This window comes from Perca flavescens, chromosome 4, assembly GCF_004354835.1.
Source record: "Perca flavescens isolate YP-PL-M2 chromosome 4, PFLA_1.0, whole genome shotgun sequence".
Lineage (NCBI taxonomy): Eukaryota > Metazoa > Chordata > Actinopteri > Perciformes > Percidae > Perca > Perca flavescens.
In genome coordinates this window covers 30,324,021-30,342,757 of record NC_041334.1, presented here as the reverse complement: position 1 = coordinate 30,342,757, position 18,737 = coordinate 30,324,021, and the positions used below count along the sequence as shown (strand labels likewise).

At 43.6% G+C, this 18,737-nt stretch overlaps 1 protein-coding gene across 5 annotated transcripts in view; it reads right to left on the bottom strand.

Moving 5' to 3' along the window:
- Positions 1 to 18,102, bottom strand: part of plxna1b (plexin A1b) — a 204,921-nt gene extending 186,819 nt beyond the window's left edge. For 4 of the 5 annotated variants that reach the window (XM_028575902.1, XM_028575905.1, XM_028575904.1 and 1 more), the window contains exon 1: positions 17,983 to 18,102. The gene's annotated coding sequence lies outside the window, so the exon portion shown is untranslated. Of the gene's footprint in view, positions 1 to 17,699; positions 17,773 to 17,982 lie in introns of those variants that run through there. The other variant, XM_028575903.1, reaches the window with a different exon arrangement.
- Between the last annotated feature and the right edge of the window lie 635 nt (positions 18,103 to 18,737).

Below are 18,737 nucleotides of genomic sequence, written 5' to 3'. Positions count from 1 at the left end.
CAAATTACGAGTAACTGTATTCCGTTACAGTTACAATTTAAATAGTTGGTATTTAGAATACAGTTACATTGTGGAAATCAATGGATTACCTGACGATACTCTGTTTCACGAGTTTATTCACTCCGAATAAATTAAGGCAACTTAATGCATTTTCCAGAAGCCCCGATATGAATTAGAAAAAAATAGCTATTTGCGTGATCAGTCACAATGGAGACGGAACCGGCACGACAGAGCCAGGGCAGCAATAAGTTTCTATCTTGGAAATTCAAACAGCATTTCACATTAAAGAACGAACAGGGAGAATGAAATACAGCTAACTGTGCAGTGCAGCCTCTGCTTGCCAGCAACCAACCTCCTTTCAGCTCCAAATTACTCCACCTCCAACCTGAAGAAGCATCTTAAAGTAAGTTATTTTTTTAATTAGCCAAGGGTAGTCGTCTGCTGTGGTTTTACTGGTCACCTTGCTATTTTAACATTGACATGCGACTTTACATTCTCCTAGGTGCTGATTTACTAGCTCCAGAGCCATTTAAAGACTATAGCCCCGTTTGACATGCTAACTAACGTTAGCTAAAATTAGCTTGTGGTAGCTTAGACTGCAGTTTGATTTTTGTAGTAGGCTATGCAGTTCGGGACTACCAATACAATAATCTATCTGCTTGTTCAGGTACACATTCAGCTAGTTGGAATAAAAAGAACACACCATTATAGGCCTGTTTAGTAAGCTGGATGTGATAGCCGCATTCCTACACTTATAAAACGCAATTCAATGTGGAAGTAATCTTCAAGTATTCAGAATACGTTACTCAGATTGAGTAACGTAACGGAATACGTTACAAATTACATTTGTGGGCATGTATTCTGTAACGAAATACGTTTTGAAAGTATCCTTCCCCACACTGTATACTCTGCGAGTCGGGCAGCATGACGTTCCGCATCTGAGTCGTTCCCGTTGTGGTACGGCGCGTGGCGGCGGGAAAAAACCCATAACGCAGCACAAACGCGTCCCAGTGGAGAATCAGAGTCAGCAGCAGCAGAGTGCACAGCGGCTGGCTAACCTGCCTGCCCGGCTGACTGACAGACGGCAGAAGTTAACCAAACTAAGCAGTTTTCAGAAGCAATCATCGCTCACACCGATTGACGCGACCGCGTCGCTGTCTCTCGGATTAGCCTGAGCCTAACGGGTAATTTCCACCAACTGCGTAACCTCTGCGGATCTGCTCCGCAAAAGTTCGGTACAGCCATAGTACCTATTCGTAAAGATTCCCCATGGTGTGCTTGTTTCAAAAAATATCTAATGTATCCAACAAATACTAATTTAATATATAAAGAGAGAACTCGTTGTTTTTCACGAGATGAGAAATTGTATCAAAAGAGTGTCAAAAAGCACAGCATGTGATTATGAGTAAATGGCGTGTAGCTTTTCATTATGAGAGCTCGACACTGAGACAAGAGAACAGAAAGGCCTGCGCTGTGCCCATCCTCACTTTGGCCCAGTGCCAGGCCCGCTCCAACAGAGGAAGAGAGAGAAAGGGAGGGTGTTGCGAGCGTGTTTAGATGTGTGTGTGTGTGTGTGTGGGGGGCAAACATTCCCCTGGCAGGATCCCCGGACTCCGGCGGAGGGCAGGGTTCAGCCGGTGAAGGAGAGGCTGCGTGCCCGGCAGTCAATTAGCGGCTCGCATTTACACAACAAATGGAGCTCCCACGGTTTCTCGAGCTCTCACACACGCGTGCACACACATGAGTGGATCCACTCAGCGCTCATCAGCACACGCCGACGCAAGGTCAGAGAGACGGGGAGAGAGAAAGAGAAAGAGAGAGTGAGCGAGCGAGCAAGAGGCCAGCTATCTGCTTGAGTGGTACTCTGCAAACACTAACTCATCGGCTGTATCAGAAACACGAGCAGAGCCGCGGTGAGCACAAAGTAACAACATATCTACTGCTGAATAGTGCAGCTGTCAAACAGACATGGATACTCGTTGTCATCTCCTTATGCCCTCGGTAGATTTAACAGAAAAGATAATGGAAAAGAGAGATTTATATCATGAGCTGGACTGGATTTGGATGATTGTTTAAGACAGCAATTTGAAGATGTCAGATACTCTCAAAAGGTTAACTGAATCTACATCCAAACCAGTGAAGTTGAATTGTCTTAGGGTACTGGTCCACCAGCCCAGCCCACAACTTTCCGATGACAATACAGGTGAGGAATAAAAGCAAAAAAACAACTGATCCCCATCTTCTTTAGCCTCTGCGCAACAAGTTGTCCTTGCCTGTATAAATGCAATGAAATCATGGTACTGTAGTTCCATTTTGGTGCTTTGCAGCATCAAATGAATTGTTTAAAAAAAAAAAACACCTCAGCAGCAACAGCCAGCATCATTCATTAGGGCACACCAAATATTCCCAAACAAAAATGTACTTAGCGGGTTGTTAATTTAACCGAGGTGGCAGCAGCTAATATTAACGGTGTATGATTAGTCACAGTGTAAAGCTGATAAGAGGCTACTGACCAGTAAACTGATACTCCGTCTGCTGGAAAATGAACACTAGAGCTGTAACAATTCCACATTTTGTTTTAAACAAATTTAAGTTTTGAATGAATTCCAGATACATCTTTTGGTTATAGCACGGTTATGTGACCCAGATAATTTGCAACACAAATACCCATGAAGCAAACCACGCCTCTTTATTATCATAAAACATTTTTTTCTAACTGTATCCCCCTTGTCATTTTTTGTTGTTGCTATGAACGTGTATAGGGTCTAGTGCCAACAACTAGAATAGCTTTAGCTCAATAGTCCGACCAATAATTACTAATATACTGTAATTACAATTTGGCATATCCAAACACAATCAACAATTACCATCAACAGTCATACCCATTAAGACCTTGGCTAATGTTAGCAAATAATTGCGGTTAAACAAAGAAAGCGTGATTATGTATAAAAAAACTACAACAGAAAATTAGACAATTATGCAATAATTGTTACAGGCCTAATGAACACAGAGACGTAAAAAAACAGGAAAGAAAGAAGAGGAAAGTACTGAAGAGAGACAGCCAGGCAGAAAATACAGGGGAGGAGTGACAAGACATCCCTTTCACCCACAAACCTTGTGGAAATGTGCCATGTCAGGGTGATGTGTGAACAGGAGCTAAAGTCAATACTGATGACTCAATAAAGTTGATCAGGCAATACCCCTGTCAGGACCTGGTGAAATTCCCTTCAATCTTTCTCTGCAATGCTATTGTGAAGGAAAAAAACCACACAGCATGTCCGGGCCAGGCAAAAGGCTACATTACACTTTCATGTAGATTGAGCACATCAATAACGAGATACTTCAAAAATGTTGAAAGGACCTTAATAGCAATCAACCACTTTTGAGTACAATCTAAAACAGAAATCTTACGGAAAGAAAAGAGATCCACTGGCACGGTCGTTGCAGTTTTAAAGGTCTGATAAGTAAAACAGGACTAAGAGGGGGTTTAAGACAAAATGATGAATGCTAAGGGAGAGAACATAATAGCTTTGCAATGAACCAAAACATGTAATTGATGTGAGAGTGAATGGGTCGACATGGGTTACCAGATCTGGGGTATGACCCTGCTCATAACCAGGGCTGTCTGCAGTCCTCTTTGGTAATAAACGGTGACTGGAGGTTACTACAGCGACTGTACGATTACTTCAGTATCATTTCGACAACCTTACTACGGGAAGATATTGGCACCAAATTTCTACCTCTCAGCCTTGATACTGAACGGCCCACTTTATACTGCAATCAATTTCATGACATGACATTTTATTTTTCCCTATTGCGGGATTAATAAAGTATGTCAAATTCAAAATTGCAGAGCAGGATTTGTTGCATTGATTTTTCATGAGGTGACCGCATAAAGAAATCTTAAGTTGGTCCACACCATGCCCCCAAGACGTGTGCCAGGCTTTGAAGCCAATTTGACATAGCGGCCAAACAGTGGAATTCCAACTTACGTGTCCGCCCCATGATGCCATGGGGCCCAAAAAGACTTGTTCCCATAAATTTACATTGTAAAAGAGACTTCGGTTATTGAATGGATACATTGTTTTTCACACATCACAAGCCCATCAAAATTGACATAACATTTAGAAAGTCTAGAAGAGCCGCACGATTAAATCCTTTAATCCCCATTCAAGTTACCTGGACCACCGGAAGTAGGCCTCTACTAGGGCAGAAGCAGCGCCGATCATCCGTGATAAGTGAACTCTTCCTCCTGCTACTCTGTGCTGCGACTCTGCTGCTGTACGGCGCAGATACTAAGTTTTTGTAAAAAAAAAAAAAAAAAAAAAGAATTGTTACATGTAGCGTCTGTCATCTTTTGCTTTATCTTTTCGTCTGTCAAGTTTTGCTAACACCCTTATTTTATGAATAAGAGGTTTTTTTATTTGATGTACGTGGGCGCTGCTAAAGTAACTAAATGGGTTTTATTTCGAAAATAAAATGAAGGTTGGGGTGGTGGGCAAGTTTTGTAGCCGGTGTATGGCCAAACACTGTGTAAGACACGTGTAACACCGACTACTGCGGCATGCCTACTCCGTATACCATATCTATTTCATAGATGGATATCGGGTGACAGGAACCAAAGACAGGAGACAGAGGTTTAGGAGGCAATCACGGTCTCTGTCTGTCTGTACTTCCCCTGCTCCTCCCAACCATCTGTCATTCTCTCCCATTGACATTCAGGTGAGAACTATCTTGTCTGTAGACGGCATATTTGCGCGTGTGTGTGTGTGTGAGAGAGAGAGACAGAGATATGGGACAGGGAGCTCGGCAGTTACAGTGGAAGTAAGCAGCCTGCCAAAGTTAATGGGAGGAAGACGTGGGTCTATATAGCTGATGATGAGGTCGTGTGAGTTTGGAGTGTGTGAATGTATCTCATCACTGGCGGGACGGCTCACTAATGTGCGCGTCTCACTGCCTACGCGCCTTCTACCCACTCCATCCATTCATCTCCCTGCCTATACATCAATCTATCAGGGACAATTATTGGTGAAACGAGACCAGTGGTAAGTGGATGAGAGGTGACCTGCGCCATACAGCAATCAAACCCCAACCCGTTTCTTTCCCCATGTCGCGCTCCCTTACTCTCCCCCTCCAGCTGTGCTCTGAATAGGCCCTTAAATCACTCGGCCCGGGCCTTTTGATTGGTTGACCTCTCTGCATGATTAAACAGCCGTTTTCATCACGTCCTCCATAGGAGAGTGACAAAATGAGAAAGCGGGAGAGTGTGGGAGAGACAGGGACACCGATAAAGGGGGCGAGCGAGCCCTACCAAGTGGGCTCTCTCCAAGTTGATGATGACAGACATTTGGATCAGAGGGAGAGACTGAAACGCCACTAAGTGCAAGCTGAGGTGAAGATCACCCAACGGTGAAACACGCATTGTGAGCGTCAGTGAGGACAGTAGCTGGCATGCCACAACGCAAGCTCAATACCGCAGTGGTAATGACTAGCTGGGGCGATGGACGATGTAACCTAAAATCTAGATCACAATCAATTGTTGACTTTGAGAACGAAAAAGGTAATAACTTCATCAATATATCAATGCATTATATCTCCTCTTGGCTAACTTCTGGTGTTTGACCCGATTGACCACTTGACTACGCTGCAGGCTGATTTGTCAGTCAATTGTCTGGTTAGGTGTCTGGCTGTCACAACGATTCTCAGTTTAATAGTTTAATCATATGGGATTCGGATCATTTATAATAATTAGCGATTTCAGTAAATTTAAGTGAGCAAGACATCATAATGGTCTAATTCAATAAATATGGTTTATAGTTCAGCTCCTAAGACAAGCGGCATTATTTAGAGCCCAGTTTAATATTTAGAGACAATGTTATTATCCTGAGCAGCTTGCAGTGAGTTGTTAGCAGGAAGAATAAGGTACAGTTTTGCATTTTTTTATGTTGCCATTGCATAATGCAGGCTGTCCGTATCTTGCTCAAGAGCACTTCAGCAGAGATGGAGATGAAATGTGGGGTAGTTAACAAGTTAGCACAGGGTCACAATCATCATTGCTGTGGCCAGCAGACCGTAATACTAATTCCATGAAAATCGCCGTTCGAAAGAGTGGGAGGGTTTAATTTCCTCCTCTTCCCTGAAACCAAACTTCTCGTCTGGTAAAATCGCCACCCCCTCGTAACATCTGTTTGGCTTTCGCTTCGGAATAAAAAAAAAGCCGTAAAGCCGGTGTGGCAGGGTGGCACAAGCAACAGCAGATGTTCCAATGCTGCGTTCAGTCCTTAATTAAAGTTTGACTCAGCTTCTCTGAGTTTTTTGTCATCCTTCTCCTTCCCGACACCCTCTCTTCTTCTCCCCGCTACCTTGCACACAAGCGCTTCTCCCCTACAACATTATTTATTATTCTTTGGTGCGAGCCGCCTTGTTGCTTTTCTGAGTTAGCTAGTGCTGCCAAGTTCCCTCCCCTCACTCCTCTGTTGTCTTCTTCTCCCTCAGCCGTTTCTGGCCGAGGTGCAGGCTCTGGCATCATTTTGTTCAGATTTCTCCTATCCCGCCCTTTTACAAATCTGAACGCTCAAGGCTTTTATGTCGATGCAGCTACAAGCAGACTGGGAGACGGGCTACTTTTGAAAATGTGTCTGTGCTGTGGCCAAGTTTGACTGTAACACTGATTGCCGAGGGCAGGATAAGGTGTGCCTCTTGAATGAGCTAAAAACAGCTTGTGCCATGTTTTGAAAACAGCACATGTAGCGATGGCTCTGAAATGTCTCTTTTTTAGTAGTTTGGGAGAAGGAAAAGTCATGTATGGCCAATTCTAAAGTAGGTTTCAGCTTGATGAGGTTTTTGCATGGAAAATTGAAACTTTTCTGCCCCCTTTGTCCGTTCTAAAATTAATTGCTGGTTTTATGCCTCGGTTTATTAAGCTACACTCAAGATGCAGCGTTGCCTCAAGTGCCACTTGGACAAACACTATCCGTCATGTGTCAGAGGGCAGGCAGACGGAGTCTGCTGGTGCACCAGGGGCGATGTCACGCTGATCTCCAGGGCCAAATGAGGTCACACTCTGAAACAACGGAGAAGGCGAGCCGATGAACCAGAACAGCCGCATTCTTCCACATGCGATGGAAAACAAGGTTCCTACTGCATTCCAACCAAAATCGCGGATCTTGGCGAGGCAGAGGTGGGAGGAAGGCCCCAAGAGATGGACTTGGAGAGAAAGGAAGTAACTCCTCCCAGCTGCAACGCATCAGCACATCACACCAGTCACAAGTTACACACCCCATTTCATTTGGAATGCGGTGGCCCGGCGAAGTGCTGAATGGTATCGCTGGCGCATTCCTTCGTGTTTGCTGGCAGCTTCGTCACATGCTCGGCCTCCTTAGCTGAACCAGAAAATCTAACAGATGAGAGAACAGACTCGCTTGGGCAAGCTCAAAAATATTCTGAAACAACCAATGAGCAACGCTAAAAGATGCCCCTCGCTACCCTAGTTCTCTTCTTGTGGGAGTTGACATACCGCTGACCTATGTGACAGCTCCTGGTGGGGAGAAAGGAGGTCAGGGTCAGAGGTCACCGAGCACAACTGGAGCCATCCTGGGACAGCAATGCGTAGCTTGCACTCACACCCACCTAAACACCCCTCCCCCGTGACGCAGTAGCAGCTCAGAGTTTCTTTTCCAAGCTGGGCAAAAAGCAACACAAGGGCAATAAAACCTCCATGGCCTCACTCCACCTTTAAGTAGGGATCAGTCTAACCTTTGACCTCTCCCTATCCCACCCCCTTCTTCCAGTTTGGAGGCCTTCCCCTCCTGCTCTTCTTCTATTTCTGGTTACAGTCGCCCCCTCCCCCCCCCCCCCCCCCTTTTCATTGTCTGGCCTGAAGTACTTATTCCCAGAATGCCCCAGCTCTGCAGGGGGCTGAGCAGAAGGAGACAACTTAAAAGCACCCCCGGGACGTCGTTGCAGCACGGGGGGAACCCAGGTCTGCTAAAAGAATTAGACCGAGCAGCAACCAATGTTTGACGCAACATGCCGTCGAGTGGTTTTCTCCTTAACAAGCTATGTAAGGGAGGAAGGGGGGGGGGGGTCTTATGGTCCTCGAGCACATGTTTTCACTGAGGGAGTAGAGGAAAAACAACCGGTCTTTCAGGAGCATCCTAAAACTTTTGTCTGAAGTTGTTGGATGTTAGAAGAAGGTTCTCCAAGCTGTTTATCAATGCCTACCAGGAAGTTGTCGGTCAAGAACGAAGCAATGTTATGAAAAAAGTAAAAGCTTATAAACCTTATTTGAGGCCCTGTTGCATTGAGCTGCTTATGAAATATCAGTGTTATCATTGGCCTCCTAACGCCACTAACCTTTGCTAAGTATTTGCACTGATTTGCAGGAGGTGGAGATAGTATTACTGGGTAACGGCAATGTCTGCGAGTAGAGAAAAGTCCCTTGTACATGGGTCTATGGTTGACATGCTATGCAGTGGCACAATGCCAACACACAATGGAGGCCAGACTCGGCGGGCTACTCATCACTTCTCCCTCTTTAACCCTTTGAAAGGAGCACAAAAGAGGGAGCTGACAAAGAAGCTGTGGAAAGACAAGGAGGTAGTAGAGGAAGGAGGTGTAGGATATTCTATGCTGCTTCAGCACCGTTTTAAGTGAAGTTTAAGACAATCATTTGTAATTTGACTAGGGCTGCAACAACGAATCGATAAAATTGATAAAATTCGATTACTAAAAAAGTTGGCAACGAATTTCATTATCGATTCGTTGTGTCGCGCAACTATTACGCCACTCAGTAGCGGAGATAAAAAAAAAATTTGAGTTGAGCGCGGAGCGGAACAGCGCGGAGCGAAAGAAAAGAAAAAAAACGCAGAGCGGGGATAGAGGAAATACGGAGAGAGACCGGAGAGACCCGTAACGTTGTTCTGAAACACTCGGCGGAGGCAGAGAAATCAGTACGACCCAAGTCATCCAAGGTGGGAGCATTTCACACTAAATAAATCAGAAACGTGTTAATTGCAAGATAAGCAAAAGTGACACGGCATGGCACGGGCGCACCACGGTGATGAGTCAGCACCTAAAACGTAAACATGTTGGAGTCCTTGATGAGGAGGAAGGGAGTTCAACAGCAGGGTAAAGTCACTACACTATCCTACTTCGGTTTCCAGTCTGAAGTGAGGAACGTACCGTCCCTCCAGTAGCTCTTCTGGTGCTGCCGTTTACTCGTTATCCAGCTGACTAGCATGACAAGCTAGCGTTAGCTCGGTAATAACAGTAATAAAGCAGGGGTGGTATAGTTTGCAAGACTAAAGACAGTTTTATTCACTCGCCTTTTTTGGCCCATTCATTTTTCAATCTGTTGTCATGTATATATTATGTGCTTGTCCCATATCAGTTATTGTTGACAAATATATTAGTGTGTGGTGTATAAATTAACTTAACTTACACTTACTACAATGATGGTAATAATTTAATGAATAAGTGTGTGTGTGTGTGTGTGAGTGTGTGTGTGTGTCTCTGCGTGTATCTGTATCTGCTATTTGGGTTACTTACCTTTACAAAACTATTAATTAAAACAACAAGTATGTATGTATTGAGTTGATGTAAATTAATGCTTTTTTTTTTTTTTTTTATCCGATTCATCGAAAAAATAATCAACAGATTAATCGATTATTAAAATAATCGTTAGTTGCAGCCCTAAATTTGACATTTGAATATGGCTCCGCCGTTAGCATGGGGCAATGGATTCCAGGAATCCAAACAATTTCTCAGGCAAGGACATAACACGTGTGATTAGGTCTGTCTGAGTAACTACCCTGTTCCTACTACAAAGTATAAGAGGCTTGCACTATTATTTATGTTCCAGTGTTCTTCAAAATAACATTTCTGTAGTTACAAGATCTATTTGTCTTGTTAACAGCAATCCTTTGTAATCTGGGGAAACGGTTTCAAATAAACTAATACTGCTTTCAGTCAGAGCTTAGAAATGTTTTGAGTTGGCCCCAAACCCTGACAGGTCCCCACTTGGCCCTGCTGTGAAAAAGTGGCTGCTGAAAGTTACACGTGGGGAGGTGAGAGGCTGGGAAGTGCTCCAAAGTGATTTAGGGCTAAAGCTACTCAAAATCTACCCTTCTTTTTGCAGCTGAAGTGGGATCGCACAGTGGATTTGTGAAGGCCAACTGCCCTTTCTGTAACGCTGAAAAACTTTTTACTGGTTTTCTGTGAAGTGTCTGCCTACATAAGACCTCACAACACACACACAAGCCCACATCTAAAGAGTGCCAGGCATTCAGGGAAAAAATGAGTGATAAACAAAATGAATAAATGAGCACTTATCTCCATCTGGTAAACACACATGCAGGTGCTGACATCACAGAGTGTGTGGTTTATGAGCCATGGAGCGTGTGTGCACGTGTGACACAAACACAAGCCAGAGTGCATTTAAAAAGGAGAACAGAGGGAGAGTGATCCTGCCTGTGTCCAAATCGCATATGCACACACTTTCTCAATGCCCACCACTGCCTCGGGGGCGACACCACCATACTGCTGACCTCTCTGGAATAAGTCGCCCCTTCCTTCCGCTGGCTAGTCCACAACCCAGCCACAGTAAAAGGGGCCAGACAGGCAGCTAGCTGATTAATAGGCTTGCCCACGGCCATGCTTTCCCTGGGCAAGTGGCTCTCTTCAAAGGCCCGCCTTCTATTAGTCTTATTTACAGGGCTGGGAGAACAGACCGCCTGAATTAGTTAGGATAGCCCCTTGGTAAATACAACAGAAACCAGGAGGCTGTGTGTGGGCAAGAAGGGGGGGGGGGGGAAATGAAGGATGGAAGACAGGAATGAAGAAGTGGGAGCTACAGAGACTAAAAGGAGGGGGGGGAAGCAAGCAATTATGAGCTACTGCACCATTAAAATTAATCACAACAATAAATGGCTATGTGCCTGTGTAAACTCTTCACCGTTTCATCTCCTCCACAGTGGAGAGGCCTACCTTGCATTAAACACGAGGAGTCCCCATGCTCGCACACGCACCAACCCGTTCAGATAGCATCCTGTATACCATCGTCTTGTACATTGTGCACACGGATGATTATCTTCGATGCAAATACACGCACACACACCCACGGTGCGCTGCCTCCTCGCTCACACAGTGGTTCTCATTAACAAGCCAAACATGCCTGAAGAGGCAGACAGACTCTAGTGAGCACAGTAAACAACCAGTAGGCTCCCTCGTCTAAACGGAGTCTATCTCAACATCAGCAACACACACTTTCTGCCAATAATACTGACAGGCTGGGCCGTATGCAATATACTCAAAGATCTGCTGTTCTTTGCTCAAAAGCAACTTCGGAAGGCAAACATTGGATGGTTGGTGATGGCCTCGACCACATCCCAACATTTTAGATGCTGACATATTCTGATATACCAGAACTGTAATACTGTACGGTGACACCTTATCATGTACATCAACACTTGCTCAATCAAAAGAACACTATAGATCTGCAGTGGTGTATTCATTGGTAGGGTTGGGTATAGGGGTGCACGATATTGAAAAAAATGTGATATCGCGATAACGATATTGAGTCGATATATTGTGCACCCCTAGTTGGGTACCGAAACCCGGTTCTACTATGGAACCGGTTCCTACACCACCGGCAGGAATCGGACCGGATTAGGACGCAAATTTCGGTTCGTCATTTCGGTTCCACTTAATGTGTCGACCAAAAAGTTTTCCCTCTGTCGCTCCGAAACGGACGTAAAAGTATCACACTTTCTCTTTTTCTCTTTCTTATTATATATTTAAGTACTTGAAAACGTTAATATAGTGGTAAATTTAAATAATTTTCAATAAAAACAAATTTTAAAAAAAACTCTATAAAAAAGAGCCTTTCATTTTTCAGTTTTTCAAGAATCGGTTTAGGAATCCGAATCGTTTTAAAAGTACCGGTTCGGCATCGGAATCGTGAAAATCCAAACGCTACCCAACCCTAATCATTGGACACTTATTGGACGCTTATTATTTTTTTTTTTTTTTTATCAACAAGAAAATACCAAGTGTTTTTTAAGGATCAGATCAAATTTAAACGAATGACATCAAAATTGTATGACCCGACATGATTACTGCCTAATAAACCCTGATAAATAACCAGATCTTTAAAAAAAAGAAAAGAAACGGAGTCCTAACTACAGTGCGCCATTAAACAGCTTCAAGGTAAATTGAATGTGGATGGGATCTGTAACTCTGTTTCCCCACCACACAATTCGTAATTATTAGTTAGTGAGGAAGTTTAAAGACTGACCTGAGTTTCATTGACATTAAGGATCTTGTAAGCTATATTGATTTTGGAAGACTCCCTCTACAGTGACTAAGCAAGAAATAGAATAAAAAAATGATACGGGAATAACCAGAATAACAGAACGTACTACGTGTAACCTGCCACGCCAGCTGCGCAGTTTAGCAATAAAATTATACAGAATACAGATGACAGGTATAGCTGCCGTCTTACGTTTCAGAACGGAACTGTGACTTCCTAATACGATCGATAGCAGGACCCAGCTCTTCTTCACCGGAGGAAATGCAACAAGAGATCAATTTTTTTATGTCCACACGAATCGGGGACCTGAGCTGCCTGTCTGAGTCAAGTGTCTGAGGTGTGGTGGACAGAATGCTGACAAGAGCATTGGCATGCCGGGGAGGAAACCTCATACGCTGAGGCCGTGCCCACTAGCTGCGGGGGCGGTGGGATTTCTACACAAGGCCACTGGGTCAGAAGTGGAAACGGGGGTCAACACTGCATCTTTGGACCTTCAGATGGAACCTTCAGGAGGACTGTAACTCAAATCTCAGGGATGATGTGCCAGGGGACTGTGGGTCAAACACAACCAATTACAGTGTTTCTTTGGTTTGGACGAGAGCCCATTCCACAAATTATGAGATTGTCGGTTTGATTTTACTCCTGCTCCTGTCAATAAAACGAAGTACCTGCAAAACGTGCACAAGTTGTTCGTGCCCTACAAATCAACCTCCTCCTCACTCTGCTTTACACGCCAACCAAACTAATCAACAACTCTTTTGACAAAAGGACACCATGTAAATTATTTTCGTCAACAGGCGGCACACAGACTACAGTGGAATTTATTATCAATATGCAGCCAGATTAGCAGGCATGTTTTGGATACTGTCAGAACGACAGACATTTTTCTATTCCAAGTCGTCTTGAGTGAGTGGTCTTTTTAGTGCCTGCTTCAAAAAGCATCCCCCGTATCCGAGCAGCTGTCACTTTCAGCAGGAACTGTGGAGGATGGAAGCGGGGGAGGGGTCCTTTGAAGGAATGGTTAAAAGTGGGCGATAAAAATAAACTGGGAGAGAGGAGAAAATTAATTATACATAACAGACAGTTCACTTGGATGAGCATGACAAACTAGAAACTAAGGCTGCTACACACAAAAAATACTATTTTCTGGCTCGGGAAATTTGTGCTCTGCCACCACAGTGGTCATATTTATTTGGCTACATCTAAAGTGAGGAATGCAACAAGAAATCTTTTTTGAGAAGGTCAAGGCATCAAACAATACAGACAAGGCTTTCATTTCAAATTCTCCACACTTCATGCATCCTCTCTAATTCAGGCAGTTTCCTGGGACCAAAATAAAACTGCCAGCCCCGAGCTCACTCCCCTTCTTAGAAATGTGATGGAGCTTGCAGATAGCTCAGTCTGCCTTTAAATTCACTTCTGATTGGCACTGATGAGGGTTTATGCTGCTGGCTCACCTGCAAACTCACCTCTTGATATGATTCGTAATGCAACAGCACTTTGCGGTTCAACACCGCCCACTGACTCTCAATCCCAGCTTCTTACTCGGGCCAAATGGAGGTCATTCCTATTTGAGCAGTCAGTCAGACAGGCCCGCCAGGTATTGGCGAGTGAGTTTATTTCATATTAAGGCTTGTCGGCTGGAGAGGTGTTAGCACCATGAGAGCTGTGTGTCTGTGTTTGTGTGTGTCTGTGTGTATACGAAAGGGCCTTGGGGTAGAGCCCTGCTGCTGGTCCCTCTTTAGTGCGTTTTAATATTGCTGCTGCTGCGTGGCTGCTCGCCTCAGGGCGCCACACAACCCCCAGAGAGACCAAGTAAAAACACTCAGAGAGAAAGAATGGGACATGGCTCCGAAAGAGATGAGGTGACAACATCGCGAAAGAGAAGAGGATGTGACAGAAGAGAAGAAGTAAGTCAAGTTTAAAACAGGAAAAGTGAGGTTTAAAAAAAAAAAAAAAAAAAAAAAAAAAAAAAAAAAAAAAAGAGTAAAAGGCAGACAAACACAAATTGAATAAAACACACTCGGAGCAGAGCGCCGGCAACACAGCTAACATCTTTAGCAAGAGTGACACAAATGAAAACGTATGTAATAAAAACATGCCATTTCCATCGGCTACGATATGAAAGCAGATATTGCATTACAGCGCCGCTGTGCCAAGGAAGCCCTCATTCACACATGGGGGTTTAGACCATGGCGTACCCGACACTCTCTGACATACCACCTGTATTAGTTTGAGAGGAGATTCTCTTTTAGTTGTAGTAAATGCTTCTTCATGCATTGAGCCAAGGCAAGCCATCTAGTCTAGACTAGTCATCCCACCAAAAATACTGAAGAATGGAAAAAAATAGGGGAATTTTAAGACTGCTAAATTATGCCAGGGAGTCTGGACATAGACATAGATAGATAGAGAGAGAGAGGCAAAAGATGATGATGGAAGAGTAGGCCTTATACGCGCATGGTCTCAGGGAGGAGAACCAGCATGAAAGAAGAAGGGAGAATGGGGAGACAGATCGGGAAAATTAAAGTAAGAAAAGGCAGAGAGAGAGGTGGTGTGGAAGAATGGAGGTAGACTAGCTGCAGACAACGATGGGCTCCTGACAGGAAGAGAGGGAGAGAGAAGGGGAGAGTGAGAAAAGAAAGCCTGAGTGGCAGCATAAGTCTGGAGGCAGGAAGAACGGCAGAGGAGTAGGCAGAGAGAGAAGGCGAGAAGAGGAAATGCCTAAACATGAGGTTGTCACACTGGTTTAAAATGTCGAACAGTAAGGGAAACTGGAAAAAGAGCTTGATTGTGCAGTCTAGCAACACACACAGACACACACTGCACACTTGGAGCGTGAACACAGTCTATATATCGACTCGTCGCATGAAAGCAATAAATCACTGTACAGTATACCCTGAAGGATACAGTTATGCACTTAAAGTCCTTTCACATATATAAACAATTTCAATGAACCAGTGAAGTAGTTTTTCACTCCAACTGAGAAAGTCCCATGTGAGCGTGATGGAATTTAATTCAAATCCCCTTTAATTCCTTTTTCTAAAATCCTTCATCAATATATACACTAAGACAGGCCGGTCTTACAGTGCCAAATCACGATTCAGTTCTCACTTGAGCACAGCTCTTCTGCTTTGTCATCCATCTACAATCTAATTAGACCTTAAATATGCCACTCACTGAAAAGTCCAGAGGAATGCGGCAGGGGGTGAGCCACACAAAGGCAGGACCGGTGGGGTGCAAAGTGCACATGTCAGCTTGAATTCCAAAGTTTGGACATCACAGATTTACCCTTCACGGCAGCAGCCAGACCGGACAGGGCGGACTTTCAAAATGCATGACACTGCTGGTCTATCGTTGGGCAGATCTGTATCATAATTAGGGAAGATTGTGGCAAATTGCTTGTAATTTTCTGCCTGGGTTGCCAGCTTTCATGTGAAATGCCATGCAAGGTCACAGTTTTGCCAAAACAAAATGATTTTCTGAAGACCATGGCTGTATAAGGTGAGAACTTTCTGAAAACTATAAAGGGATTTCCATCTAGGCAAGATTGTTTCTCACAGATCTCCCATCCCTATTCAGGTCACATAAGAATATGTGGTTATTTGGACATGTCTAAACATGTACAAATATCATTATGACCCATAGTTCTCCTGTGGATAATCACTTGAAGTATTTTTTTCGCACAAGCAACCTAGAACATTTTGTTGTTTCCACACTTGTCAGCTAAATGAAACTAAATGTGATTACATAGTCCTTGCACAAAGAGAGTCGTCACTATGTTTGGTTACAATACTGCCACTCCTTGCTGTCAGTCACACTCTCACGTACAGTTAATGCTTGTTTCGACTGAACAAGTTAGGTGAACCTCTGTTGTTGTGTGGTTGGTAAGATATGTCAGTCTGTCTGTCTGTGGTTACATGAGTTGAAGCTGTGACTGGGGGCCACCTCTTAAACAAACACGTATGCCACTGTTCAAATCCCACATCATTTCACATTTAAATTATGTGGGATTAGAACTGTGGCATAAGTGTTTGGTGTTATGCTGGTCACCGCATTTAACTGTCATGAGGCGAAATTGGGTCATGTCACTTTATGAAAAATATCGGTTTCTTATGTGTTAGAGTGGTGCCACAGAATATAAAATACACCAATAAATACCACTAGGTTAATTACACTATAGGACTCCTACTTAAATATTAAATGAATGTTGCTGCAGTGTTTTTTGTGATCTAGGCTTTTTGTCTGGCCTCCCTCGTTTTTCCTTAAAAAAAAAAAATAAAAGGTTAAAATAATGTCTAAGCTATTGCTCATCTAATATGATTCATAAATACATGTTTAAAATGGGCTTCAAATGAATTCACGTAGCAGCGCGGGGTCGGGGGGGGGGGGGGGGGGGGGTAGTCTAATTTGGTTAACCAGGATTTGATTAAAAAAAAAAAAAATAGAACTGAGGAGAATCCGATAGAGCAATGAGAGCATGTTCAATAGCTGACAAACAATGCGCACTCAACACACCCACAGACAGCCCTCACCACTCCATCCCTGCTCAAAACGGGAATTCAATTGCTGTCGAATTACAAAGCTTACAAATTGCCTCTCATTCGTTAGCAGATTAAGGCTCTTTTCACACCACACCAACACAATTTCTAATTATTGTAAAGCTAATAGGCTAATCGATTTTTTTTTAAGTAAGCTCCACGTCCCTCTGGAGAGATCCAACACAACTCCTCCCTTAGGTCAATTTAAGAAAGCCGGGGACAGCTACGTTTTCATGTGGTGGGGGAAACAAGCAGCAAACAAGCATGAAAGCAAATGTTTAATGTAAAACCACGCATGCCTCTGCAGTCTCCCCGGACTATTTATCCAGGCGACAGTGAATGTCAGCTCCGTGAATACCTGTAATTATGTATGGTGGTCGGCATTCCTCCTCTGAGGCAATGCAACAGCCATACGCACCCTCAGCAAGATGCCTGCTGGTCCCGGAGCTTTCCTTTTATTACCACACTCGAGATATCACTGCAAGACGAAGCTTTTCCAGATCACAAAAGTCTCTTTTTACTGCGGCCGACGTTTTCAAAGCAACCAGAAACTCACCTCACACTGCACCAAATCCGAGGTTACTTGCAAAAAAAAAAAAAAAAAAAAAAAAAACACCAACCTGTTCTCAGCGAAATCATTTTTAAAAAGAATTGTCCAAACGAAATAAGTTAGCCACCTAAAAGCCTTGTTCGGCGCCCAAAATATCCGCAGCTTTACAGTTTGGTGTGGATCAATCCGACTGGTGGTCACACCGGGGCGAACATTGAACACACCGCTAACACACAAACACTTAGCATCATTCACACAGCAATACACGCAGAAATAACTGGATATTAGAGCTACTCCGCACCCGTCTTCATGCCCTTTTTTAACGCCCGTGTTTGGTCGGAGCCTCAAGCTCTTCAAACTCGTGGAGAAACCAGACGCCGAGAGAGCGGACAAGGCATGGGGAGAAGCGGGGGGGAACACAACGACCAACTCGCCACACGGAGCAATGGAGAGAGAGAGAAAGAGAGAGAGAGAGAGAAAAAAAAAACCTAAATATTTCAGCCGGCTCCACCAAAACCCGTTCATTCCACACGAAGAAAAAAAAAAAAAAAAAAAGGCTTGCACGGAGTTTTAACGGTACTTACAGGTTCAAGTGATCCGTAGGTTAGATATCCTCGCCATGTTTTTAAATTCCAAAACTTAGAGACATTCCACTCTGGTCACGGAGCGGCGGTGCTCTCTCTCCGGCGGCTCCCTGCGTGTGAATGGAGAGGACAGGAATGCAACTCCGGCTCCAGGAGGAGGGAGGAGGCGCTCTGCTGCTGCAGTGCCGCTTGTAGCCCATAGAGGGCGCTCCGGGCCGAGTCCTGGTGTGACGTGTGTGAGCCTTTACGTTACATTGTCATTTCAACAATTCGCCTTCCCCACACTTTTACAAAATTATTTATTTTATATTGTGCCCAATTTAACTTTATTTTACTTTATTAATATATTCTTATATTTTATATTTAATAGTAATTTAATGTCATGTTCTCAGTTGTATTTTAATCAATTCACGTCAGTTTTAACTTTTGTGTACAGTAAAAAAACTATTTTTTTTAAATTACATGAAACACTTTTTTGTCCCTATAATGTGTATATATTGCATGCATTACTCGTATTACTTTCTGTCATAGAGAAATTGGCAAAATACAAATTCAGGAAAGATATTTTTTTTAATGCATGCAAAACCAAAACTCGTTCTGTGCCACATTTTAATGTAGAACACCGTTTTTTTATTATTATTTAATTTTCACATTCACTGTAAAAAATACTCCCAGAATTAATCATTTGATTTTGCATAAACGTCTATCATCATAATGTCTACACTGTACCATATAAATATGGTAAGTTAAACAGT